General features: G+C 38.3%; 1 pseudogene; it reads left to right on the top strand.

The window, feature by feature from the left end:
- The first annotated feature begins 6387 nt into the window (after positions 1–6387).
- Positions 6388–7804, top strand: LOC138117317 (uncharacterized; annotated as a pseudogene).
- Positions 7805–13047: the final 5243 nt, after the last annotated feature.

A 13047-nucleotide genomic window follows, 5' to 3' on the forward strand; every position in this document is an offset into this window, starting at 1 on the left:
TCCATTTATTTTCCATTGAAACAATCCTTGGAGCTTTCATTTAAATTTGTTTTGATTTCTCGTACTGTATCTGATGAAAGTGGTGTCATATTTGGTAGCCAGTGATTTTGTTTACTGCCATAGATATGTCCCTGACATTATATGTCAAGGGGATTGATGTATTTTTTTTACAAAATTTTTGTCTCCTTTCACAGTATAAGAAGGGGTTTTAATAATGAGTATAGTCATTGATATGGTCTCCTCTGCTATGAACAAGAATCAATTACATAAAAACATTTTAAGGTTTAAAATGCTACCACAAATAAAGGTAAGAATGTGTGTTGTTCAGCCACAGCAATAAGGAAAGATTCTTTCTTCAGTTTTCAGGGCTTTTGTCTTAGCCTTGTTCTGAGAAAAAATTCCAGGTTATTGCCCTTGGGAAAAACAATTGTGTTATTAACTCATAACTTTAAGTAGGTGTCTAGTCAACCATTGCAAAGAAGGTATCCACACATTTAAGTGCTTTTCTGGATTGGGACCCTAAGCTTTTTTCAAATCATCTGCCAGGACTGTATTTAGTACAATGCAATGCAATAGCCTTCCTAGCCTGAGCTATCCTTCCCTGACTTGGAAGAAATCCCTTTCTTTCCAGCTTTTCTTGGCAGAATCAACCTTTCAGTTCTTACCTCCATGAATCTCTCACTGGAAAATTAACCCATTCCCCAGAACTTGTCTGCTTGTTTGTGTCAAGTTGTGTTATCATTTCATGAATCAATTGGGCCAATAATGTTAACAAGCTTGCAGTCCTCCTTTGAATTTCTTTCCTATCTCTCCAGAATGAAAAAGCAGATTTGGTGAAGGAAATCAGACATTATTTATTTTGAAGAGAAAAAACATTTAACTGCAAGCAAAATCAGAGCCAGCTTAATGCTTAATGAACTTATACATCTTTACCTATTAAGGCAAACTTTCTCAAACTGCAAACTAGATCTATTGAAGGATTTAGCATATCGTCCTGACTCATATTTTGCATTACTTCCTGGCTTTCCTGCAGCTGAGAGGATGAAAATTTGATCCATATCAAGATCCGTATCTGATCTATGTTTGAGAAACCAGCTTTTCCTTAGCTGGAAATTCTGTCCAGAGAAAACTCAACATGAGGAACGCTGTGCAGTTACAGTCTGCCTCAATTCTAGTCCCAAATCAAGGCCCAACGTGCTTGCTCTGAGGACAAATACTCATTGAAGTCTACACTAAGCCTAAGGAAAAGAATGAGATAGGTACACATGGTATTCTTACATCCATCTTCCCTTCTCTCCCTCTCCTTATTTTACTCTTCAGTGAAAGTATCTGTAACTAATACTTTAATGGAGGCAATTCTCTCTCTCACAAATATGACGCTTGGTTCAGTTTTTCTTTCTTCCAAAATAGGGTTACAGCCATATCTTACAGAAGTTCTCTGATTCAGGTCTGCTAGTTGTCTTTTTTTTCCCTCTTAGATCTACTCTAATTCTTATCAAGAAAGTTAGATATTTAGGAATCACAATTAAAGCAGGTTCAAGTGCAATATCCCATAATGTGTACTACTCGCTTCTCGATTGGATTTTACTCCTGTTGTCTTAGGGGGAGGATGTTTCAGCATCTCAATACTCTGATGGTTAGGCTGCTAACATCTATGACATTATATGTTCTTTGTCAGTTTATGCATAATTTTCTCTTTTCAAGATTATTCTTTATAAAACTTATGTTGGAGATTATTAATAAATGCAAATTTGTTCATCTCCAAATGTTTCCTCTGAAAGTTTTTAGGCTTTCAAAGGCTCTATTCAATTTGTTTTTTCACAATTTCCTTTCCTTAAAATTTTTATTTCCCTAGAAAGATTTCTTTCATGAGTAGTTTGCACCCTGTTGTCTCATTTAATAGAATTCTCTCCTATACCTATATTTTTTCTTCATTAGCTTTTAAGACAGTTTTGTCAAAAACTCTTCCCTAGAAAAAATTTCCTGTGGTTTGAATACAACTTTAAATAGAGGAATTTGGTGGGTTTCTCTTTTTTATTCAAGTCACTGGTGCACAACCTGTGATGTATCCTACACAGCTACCTGACTTTTATATTCTAGACAATTTCTTTAATTATTCTCATCTGTTTACCAAGGCTTAATAAAAACAACAACAACAACAAAAACCCGTTGAATGTTAAATTATTTATACTAAATTATTTTAAATACTGAATGCCAAATATTTAAATATTTATTATTGAAGCTTAGGTTCTTTTGTAATTGGAAGGGATTTTGGTTTGGGGTTTTTTTGTTGTTTTTTTTTAATTACTTCTGGGGTTTTTGTTCCATTTCAACTCAGTTGTCCTTCTAGGGTCCCACCCAAAATTACTTTGTACATACTGTTTCTATGCAGTGTCTTCACTACTTTCCAACAAATCTCAAATAGCTTCATTTCTTCCCAGATGTGTAACTGATGAAGATATTTCTTATTTCCTTAATAAACATTACTACTATTATTTGCTTCTGAGAAATTAGTGTTATCTGTAATTGCATAATTCTCAATAGTATTTCTCTAGCAATAGTTGAGAAGCACACTGACTTCCAGCCCAGGGGAAGTAAAGCAAATCCCCATGTCAAGCTTTGTTTTTACTCAGCTTTGAGCCAATTAGTTTAGTTTTCCATGTTATCTGTTAATATCCCCAGATGAGACTCATGACATAAATGTCATTTTTTACATTTTTTGTATTTTTTAAGAATATCTTGTGACCTACATTCCATGAAGACTGAACCTACACTGACTGTCAACTTTGTATAGTTTAGTTTTAAATCCTAAAGTATCTAGGACATTATCTATTCTTTGATTTCTTTATAAATATCCCTTCATCAAAAGCAATTTTGACAATTTCTCTTTAAAACGTGATATCTCCCATAAAGTGAGCAAACTTCCTGGGTTTGGCATAAATTTCACATCCTTTCTCTCTTCTTCTTCTTCCTTCTAGATGTAGATTATGCTTTTTCTTGTTCTTGTTCAAGATAACCTAAACATCATCCTCTCTCCCCTTGGGGTCCTGTCTCTACTATCTTCTTATCGCAGCTCTGCCTTCTTTCTTATGGCAGTAGATGCCCTCCTTCTCTGCTTCATTTCAACATCTTCCATTTCCTTTCTGTATCCATTAATATTACCAAATCCTTTCTGCCACTCAGTTCCTTACTGTGACTTTTGTGCTCTGATGATCCTATGCCTACATATGTCAGTGTGATTGTTCAGATAACATAACCTTCTGCTCATCTCATTCAAGAGATGTCTGCAAATCCTTCTGGCCATCTCATTCATCAGAATTCTTTCAATCCTGTTTCATTTTTCAGACCTCTATTCCATATGCTTTGATAATGTGGCAAAACATGCAAATGTTGCTCACAAGATTTTCATACATGCTTGCCACCAGAATCTAGTTCCTTTTGCTGTCTCTTTATTCTTCAGAATCTCTCACTGCTACTCATGACTATCTCCTTTGAAAAAGTGGGACCTGACTATGTTTCCTGCACTCAGAATGCCGGTGCTTTGGTTGTTTGAGCCTTTTCCATTGGGTAATCCTGCTGTCTGAAGAGCTTTGAAATTAATGACAAAGCAGTAGTGATGCCAGAGGGCTTCATTCAAGTGCTGACTTTCAGGGTCTCTGTTACAAAACACAAAACCCCCAAGCAGACAACAAACTGCTCACAAACTGCATCCCTTGTAAACTGCATCAAATAAAATGCAGTTTTGCATATCATTGAGTGGACAATTATGTCTTTGGGTGGACAATTAATTTATTGCCAAAATAACAACAAGCATTGTCTTTCCCCTTCAAAAGCAGATTTTGCACACACTTTTACTATTTTCTTTGTGTGTAGGAGAGAAATATCTATGAATATTGCTTATGAAAATATTTTACATATTGATACTTGAACTGGACAACAATACTTCCATCTTGCCTTGCCTTCCCTGTCCCCTGAAGTCAACATCCTAACTTCTATTCCTAACATCATTAGGAGCATACTTTCTTTGGGACCTAGAGATTAGATGAATAATTTGTGTCACACGTCATGGTCACAGGGCACAGATCACTGATCCAAGGCAAGTGTGTCCAGGAGATTTGGATTTGTTTAAGCAAATATTTTAAACTGTGTCAGGGACCATCTGGTCATGCACATCCAGATCCAAGCTGGGACAAAGGCACACAAGTAGTCTAAGCTTCTTATCAAGGCACTGTAGATAATTTGACAGTGCATAAATGTTGGCATGTGCTTACATCTTGACCTGGATCACACTTGTGCTCGTGGGTTGTGCAGAGTGAGGGGGAGCACAGACTGGGAAGCTCCAGTCTATTCATTCAAGGAGGAACAACTTCAGCAAGAGGGAAGGACAGTATTCTCCCTAGTCCTAAAGCATATTGGCTGAATTCAACAGTCTCCCTGGAGTGGTTTGGCACACAACATTTTTCTCTCTCAGTGTTTGTGGGAAACAGAAAATGCTCCCAAAAAGCAAGACAGCAGCAGTCAGCAGCTGGAAACAGATGGCTCTCACAAACGTCTGTCTCTCAGTAATATACCAGCTGCTGGCTCTGCTGAATATCATTCAGAACTACTCTGTCTTTGGTCCCAGTGCCTTTGTTGATGACCCTGCTCTATTTCAGAGTTAATGCTTTTTTCTGAGAACAAAGCATATATGGGTAGAGTTGCACTGAAGGAGAACTGGACCAAGTATTTCATACCTATCTCCATGTGTTTTGTAAGGAGGGATAGGTTATACCTCTCTAGTGCTAAAGTTTCTAACTGCAGATGATGGGTCAAGACAAATCCCAGGGGAAGAAATGATAGAGGGAAAGAATCAAATTTCATATTCAGAGTGAGACTCAGAAAGTGCAGCTGTCTTCATCAGGACCTGATGGTTGCTTTAGGAAAATTATATTCCTGGCTTTGGCAGTTCTCTAAATTTATAGAGAGTTTCTAGTTATCTCATACAGGGCTTTAATTCTGCTGTTCAGGAAAAGTTCATTTGTGCACAGAGGCCTGCTTGCCTGAAATAGTAATAATAATAAAATAAATAAAAGTGAACTTGACTGCACTTTTTTATGCATCTCAGAAGTATTTGACAGGTCTGACTAGTCAACAATTATCAGAAAACATAAATAGATTAGGATAAAATAAAACACTTTTCTGTCAGCATTTCTTTGCAGGTTTTTCTGGCCATGGAAGCCTATTTTTGGTATGGGAAACCGGAAAAGAAATTTCTCTGTTTTTGTAATTTAAACCTTTTGAACAAAATGTTTTACATATCTCAGTGTCCATCATATATAAGACCAATTTCTTACTGCATGTGTGTCTTTTCAATTAGGTGAATTCAATTAACACCTCACATATTTCAATTTCATAGGTTACCTTAAAAATTATGTGGAGATTATAGAATTTCATTTGAAGTGAGTAACAACCTTGGTATGTACAATAAATTGGGCAATTCCCTACTTTCTTCACAAGGGCTAATGAAGTCACCCCATATTCTGGCCATCACCAATGGACTGGCTGCCATATAATGAGCCAGTGTGCTTGGCACCACTTTTATAGGGTCATCAGTTGGTGGACTTCAGCTGGCAATGTTTAAGGGATGGGTTAGATACCTGGGGCAGAAGTGATCATGAAATTACAGAGTTTTCAATATTTGGGGAAATAAGGGGGGCATCAATAAAACTTTCACACTAGACTTCTGGAGGGCAGACTTTGGCCTATTCAGGAGACTTATTCAGAGAGTCCCTTTTAAGGGAAGCAGCCCTTAAAAATAAAGGAGTCCACGAAGGGTGAGTGTGCTTCAAAACAGAGATCCTGAGGGCACAGGAACAGACTGTCCCTGTGTGCTGAAAGATGAGATGATGAGGCAAATGTCCAGCCTGGATAGGCAAGGAGCTTATGAAGGACTAAGGAATAAAAGGAGGATGTATCATCTTTGGAAGGATGGTCAGGTATCTCAGGAAATATGCAAGAGGTTTGTTAGGGCATGTAGCAAAATAATTAGAGAGGCGAAATCTCAGTTAGAACTTAATTTGGCAACTTTTGTGAAGGATAATAAAAAATGCTTTTACAAATATATTAATGGCAAAAGGAAGGGTAAGAACAACCTCGGTTCTCTACTGGATGTGGGAGGGAATTTAGTGACCCCAGATGGGGAGAAGGCAGAGCTGTTTCATGCCTTCTTTGCCTCGGTCTGTATCAGAAAGATAGTTTGTCCTCAGTACAACTGTTCCTCCTGGGCTGGTAGATGGTGTCAGGGAGCAGGGTGGTCTCCCTGCTATCCAGGAGGAAGCAGTCAGAGAACTGCTGAGCTGCTTGGATGTTCATAAATCTTTGGGACCAGATGGGATGCCTCCCAGGGTGATGAGGCAGCTGGCAGATGAGCTTGCAAAGCTACTCTCCATCGTTTACCAACAGTCCTGGCTCACTGGTGAGGTTCCAGATGACTGGAATCTGGCCAATAGGATGCCCGTTCACAACAAGGGTAGGAAGGATGATTCGGGAAATTATAGGCCGGACAGTCTAACCTCAGTACCAGGTGAGAGAATGGAACAGTTTATTTTGAGTGCCATCACACAGCACTTGCAGGATGGCCAGGGGATCAGGCCCAGCCAGCATGGGTTGGGGTAGGTCATGTTTGACCAACCTGATCTCCTTTTATGACCAGGTGACCCACCTGGTGGATGCAGGAAAGGCTGTGGATGTTGTCTGTTTGGACTTCAGCAAGGCCTTTGACACTGTCTCCCACAGTAAACTCCTGGAAAAGCTGGCAGCCCATGGCTTGGACAGGTGCACTCCTTGCTGGGTTAAGAACTGGCTGGATGGCTGGGCCCAGAGAGTGGTGGTGAATGGTGCTGCATCCAGTCAGTGGCCAGTCACCAGTGGTGTCCCTCAGGGATCTGTGCTGGGGCCATTTTGTGTAATTTTTTTTTTTTTGATGACATGGATGAGGGTGTTTGAGTCTACTCTTAGTAAATTTGCAGATGACACTAAGCTAGGGACGTGTGTCGATCTGTTGGAAGGTAGGAGGGCTCTGCAAAGAGACCTGGAAGGGTTGGATAGATGGGCAGAGTCCAGTAAGATGAAGTCTAACAAGTCCAAGTGCCGAGTCCTGCATTTTGGCCACAACAACCCCCTGCAATATTATAGGCTGGGGACAGTGTGGCTGGACAGTGGCCAGGCAGGAAGGGACCTGGGAGTACTGGTCGACAGCCGACTAAACATGAGCCAGTAGTGTGCCCTGGTGGCCGAGAAGGCCAATGGCATCCTGGCCTGTATCAGAAATAGTGTGGCCAGCAGGACCAGGGAGGTCATTCTTCCCCTGTACTTGGCACTGGTGAGGCCTCACCTCGAGTATCATGTCCAGTTCTGGGCCCGTCAGTTCAGGAAGGACATTGCGACACTTGAACGTGTCCAAAGGAGGGCAACGAGGCTGGTGAAGGGCTTGGAACACAGGCTCTATGAGGAACGGCTGAGGGAGCTGGGGTTGCTTAGCCTGGAGAAGAGGAGACTCAGAGGTGACCTTATCGCTCTCTACAACTACCTGAAAGGTGGCTGTAGTCAGGTGGGGGTTGGTCTCTTTTTCCAGGCAGCAACAGACAGTACAAGAGGACACAGTCTTAAGCTGCACCAACGGAAATTTAGGTTGGATATTAGGAAAAAGTTTTTTACTGAAAGAGTGATAAAGTTCTGGAATCATCTGCCTGGGGAGGTGGTGGAGTCACCATCCCTGGATGTGTTTAAAAAAAGATTGGATGTGGCACTCAGTGCCATGGTTTAGTTGAGGTGGTGTTAGGGCATGGGTTGGGCTTGGTGATCTTGAAAGTCTGTTCCAACCCGGTGATTCTGTGATTCTGTGTGATTCTGTGATTCTGTGTGATTCTGTGATTTTACCCAAGTATAAAATAGGCATCTTTCCTCTTGCCCACCTTTAGCCAATAGTTTAAAAATATGCTATGTCAGTTTGGGGTTAGACAAAAGAGAGAGAGACAGAGATACCTTCCAGGGGTAATCCCAAAAATATTTTAATGTGGTGTAAATCAAATTCTGATCTCAGCTGTGCACATGCAACCCTGATACTCAGAAATATGACCTCATTTTCCTTCTGTAAGTCAGGTACTAATATTTTAAAACTTATTGATTAATTCTGAAAGCTGGGTGGAAAAAAAAAATAAACAATATGGCTCTAAAACATGTAAGAGAGAAGTTTTTGTTTTATATAGAACTGAATAATTAATTGAACTGACATGGTGCAAAGCTCAACTGACCTTGGCCTTTCGTGTGCTACAGTGAATTCTAAAATGAAGCTAGGGTCTGAGGCAGTAGATCAAAAACCTTTATCCCAGCTTCCTGTAAGAATTAGGTTGGATTCGACCCAAGGTAAGACTCCAGCTGTACCTCCCTATTCCCATCAGACAGGAAACTCAGAAATCTCAGCTAATCTAGGTGAACCATAAAGCTTTCATAGTTATATATTAAAAGCCTTCTCTTTGCAAAAAGACCTATTTATTAATCAAAAAAGATCAGTTAATCTTGTATGAAACATTCTCCTGTTTCTATAGTGTCCTTGTCTTCTGCAGAGATGAGTATTAAGCATATCAACCTAGGCTCTCTCCTTGAAGCTGTACTATGTAGGAGCACTTTTGTTTATGTTTAAGGCAAATTACCTGTTAAACTCTTCTTTGGCTTTTTGCACATTTTTGTGCCATCAGAAAAAAACTTTTGAAATTCTGTAGATAATCCCATTCTGTAAAAATCCCATTCTGTCATTTTAAAATTATCCGGGGCTATAGGAAGTATTGCCATGTGTAAGAGGTAACATCCACAACAGCCAGAGTCAATACAACAATGTCTGAGGTGGGGTAGTGCTTGGACAGATGGAATAAACCACAAAAAGGAGAGGCAGGAAACTAAACGTTATAGGAGAGGCTGTTCCAGCAGCAGTCAAGTCTGTCAGGAATCCCAGTGTCTTTCAAAGACAGCTTACTGTTTGCAAGATTCATCAGGAAAGAAAAGAAAATGTACATGGATACTACAGATAAACATTCAAAGCAAACTTTACAATCCTGGGAAATTTCCTTGTCTCAAGACCCCAAGGACACAGTCCTATTCCTATTTTCAAATGAAAAAACAACTCTTGCACCTCAGACAAGCTGCAGAGCATGCATCCCACCACCTACCAAGCTACCTGCTGGACAGTTGCCACAGTGCAATTGCTGTCTTACTTGTGTAGCAGGAAAGCACCGTGTGGTTCCCAATGGGTTTTACCTACAAGATATTCCACTGCTGCATGCCCTGCCATTATAAAAGCTGTGATCCCTCTGTTTCCAGCTGTTCTGCAGTTCCACCCATGCTTTCAGGGCTTAATAAATCTGTCTCAAAAAAAGTCTTCACAGGATAAGTTTTAGCAAATAAAGTCTCAGCACAAGTAAACACTGCAACATGAACTTTAAATTATCATCATGTTTATTTTCCATTATTTGGATGAAGTATTTATTGTTTCTACTTTCCTAAAGAAGCAAGTCAGAATTTTAAAATGTGAGCTTTACTTTTACAAAAACGACCAGTGGTAAAGACGTAAAAAATATGAGCTCCTCTCATGTAGTGTGGTAACTTCCTTTTATTTGTTATGGGATGTTTTATGTACTCTGCCATCTGAACAAAGAGTTTTCTCCTATTCTGAAGTTCAATTCTGTTAGGGTTAGTCACTTGCAACAACAGCAATGTGACACTAAAACACATATTATTGCATGTAGATTTGGATTTATATACACATTTCTCTCCTTCTATAAACTTTGTTTTGTTGACCTAATTATCATCAAACTGTCTATATTGCAGCATTCCCATGTTTATCGTGGTCATGTCTCTATTGCCCCTTGCCCCTTGCACTGCTGTCTGGGGAAAAAAAGTGCATTTCACAACCCAATTAATGTTTCATAAAACTCAGGGATTTGATATTATAGTTTTATAGTTCTTCTTATTTTTTTTATATCATCTCTTGCACTTATCTTCAAACACTGATCTTATATTCCCATAAAATTCAGGAAGATACCTGTGTCTGTTCAAAAGAAATCTCATTGAATGAATAAATAAATTACAAGGATATATTTCCAGCATCTCAGAATTTACAGAGAATGAATATCTGATGCAAATATTGAAGCATTTATGATTTTTTCCATAGAAATACAGATTTTTCAGACATGTAAGGAAAATTGTATGGAGCCTACAAGAGAGATGCAGAGACCCCAGTTTAAAAGAGCATGTAGTGACGGGGAATGGATTCAAACTGAAAGAGAGTAGGTTTAGATTTGATAGTAGAAAAAGAAACTTTACTGTGAGGGTGGTGAGGCACTGGAACAGGTTGCCCAAAGAAATTGTGGACACTGTCCCTGGAAGGCCAGGTTGGAAAAGGCTCTGGGTAACCTGGTCTAGTGAAAGGTGTCCCTGCCCATGGCATGGGAGTTGGAACTGGATTATCTTTAAGGTCCCTAAATAATAATGTTTTCTGAATTTAACATTAATTAATTAATAACCTGCATTTTTTTATTATAAAAAGATTAGGTAATCAAAATTAATGAAGAATTGTTCTGTTTGCTGGTCTGTTTGAACTTAAAACTTCATCATATACCTATAGACATCCTTTGTGTAAGGCCCTAGATATTTTCTCTCCATTGTCACAGGATTTTGGTTTTGCTCCCTGACTAGTAGAGCCAAGCTGTACAGCTGCTCCACCCACAGTGAATTTTGGTTCCCTGTTTATTGGATCACATTTTGAGACAAAACCATGACTTACAGATTTGGAATCTGCTGTCTGAAAACATTCGTATGAACAAAAGTTTTCTCAGATTATTCACAAATGTTGGTGTACAATAAAACTCTCTACACAGACTGAAGCCACACCCAGAATCTAATTAGGCTGAAATGTTTCTTAAAAAATTCTTTGTACTATTTCACCACTTCTATTCCAACATACTGGTTTTTTTCTCTCTTTTTTATGTACTTCCTTAATGCATGTGTTTTATTAACATGGTTCATCTTAAAATGATTTCTCCCTTTGAACTATTTTGTGTTTCACTATTTAGATCTGCCCAGTTTAAATGCATTAAAAAAAATCACAGCAAATGTAAGGAGGAGAAAGGTGTCACTTTTAAACTCATAAGTTTGTATGATAATGCAGTTTGGAAGGGAATCACATACATCTTTCCTAGACAGTATCCTGGCTATATCAACTATTTCATATTCCATCAGCCTAGTTTACATTGCAGAAGTTACATAAAAAAGGATGCAAAGATTTCTTGCACTTCATGCAAGTAACAACCCACTGTTACGTTTCATGGATTACATGTCCAATATCACTGAGAATCATTTCATATAAAATAAATTTAAATAAATTCAAAGTAGGAACAAGACATAAGAACTTATTTAACCAACATCTGGATGGCATCAAGATGAGAGGATTTTTTTCACTTTAACAGAAATGTTTAATATCATGAGTAAATAGAAAAAAAAACAGGTTCAAGTTTTCTTGTTTTGTTATTCAGATTGTAGATTTTCAAGTTCTCTATAAAAAACATTCCATGCTTTATGTTTCAGTTTATTTTTCAGCATTCCTTTCCTCGATGAGGAACATAGAAGTATTTAAGATCAATAGTTCTCAAATTTTTAAAGACTATTGTAGATATATGTAACAATGAAACACCTTTTGTTTCCCCAAGCTATCTTTCAACTCATTAAATTTTTTGGAGTCCATTTATTTCCAGCATATTTGCTTTAAACAAGATGTGCTCAGAGCTGAGTACATCCAGATTATCCCACTGGTATGAAGTATAACAGCTATAAGCATAGACACTTGCTATTATTTTTAAGAGGTTGAGAATCATGTTCGATAAAGATATTTACTAGTTTATTGTAGGGTTGTGTGTTTTCTTTTTAATTTTGTCCCTGAGGACAAGTTAAGAAGATTTGCATTTTTTTTTTCATGTTTAAATCCATGCTTCAATTGATTAATTTTCCACCCCATTTCTCATGTATCTTTGCTCAATAGACAAGCATATATATAAATTCCACTACCTGGGAGAAGGCTGTTACTGTGACGATGAACTTCATGTTTGGTTCCGGCTGCCTAAGCATCTAAGGGTGGACAAGGGCCAGAATATCCTTAGGGGTACATTGAAAGCATAATCATATATTATATAGAGCATCTGCCATAACACAGTCCTTGTCTGGGTGGTTTTTATGTGACATCAAAGAACCAAAAAACAAAAACAAAAACAAAAACAAAAACAAAAACAAAAAACCAACCAAACAAACAAACTATCTGACAAGTATCAGTTCCATTCAGTCACAGAACTCACATGTGATGTCCAGAGTAATGAACATGACAGTGTTCATTCACAGATGATCATCTTAAAGTTTTATTTCAAGCCAGATGTCATGGCTTTTCCTCTCGAAACTTACATTTAAAACAAAGAAGTGGAAATCAGTGATCACATAGATGTTAGGCTTACATTTGATAGCCTCCATGACCTGGAATTTATTTGTGAAATTTGCATGCATTGTAATTTTCTCTTGTGAAATTGAAAATGAGGAAACCAAAATATTTCTGTATCTGAGATGGCAGTGTGGAGTAAGGGAAACTATATTTGAAGGAAGCTTATGTTTAACGCCTGCCACTGTGTTAAAGCCAAATTACGTGGGACCAAGCTTAAAGAGAGAGAGGAGGTGTGCACAAGATGTTCATGTAAGACATCTAAAATATTCATGAGCTTCTTTTAAGTTGTTGATGCAACTTTCTTCAAATCATTAGTATCATTAGAGATAATTTGACAGATTTTGTTAATAATTTTAAGCAGTAAGAGAGTTCTAACTGTTTAAGGGGAAGGGAAAGACTTTCAATCTGAGTAGAGCACCATTCCATATTACCTAAACATTGACACCAGAGAAAAATAGATGCATCCTTAATTCCTTTATCCAAGCATTTACATCTGCAGAACTACCCTGAAATCTTCACAACCAATGATGATG

Source organism: Aphelocoma coerulescens, chromosome 1 (genome assembly GCF_041296385.1).
Source record: "Aphelocoma coerulescens isolate FSJ_1873_10779 chromosome 1, UR_Acoe_1.0, whole genome shotgun sequence".
Taxonomy (NCBI): Eukaryota; Metazoa; Chordata; class Aves; order Passeriformes; family Corvidae; genus Aphelocoma; species Aphelocoma coerulescens.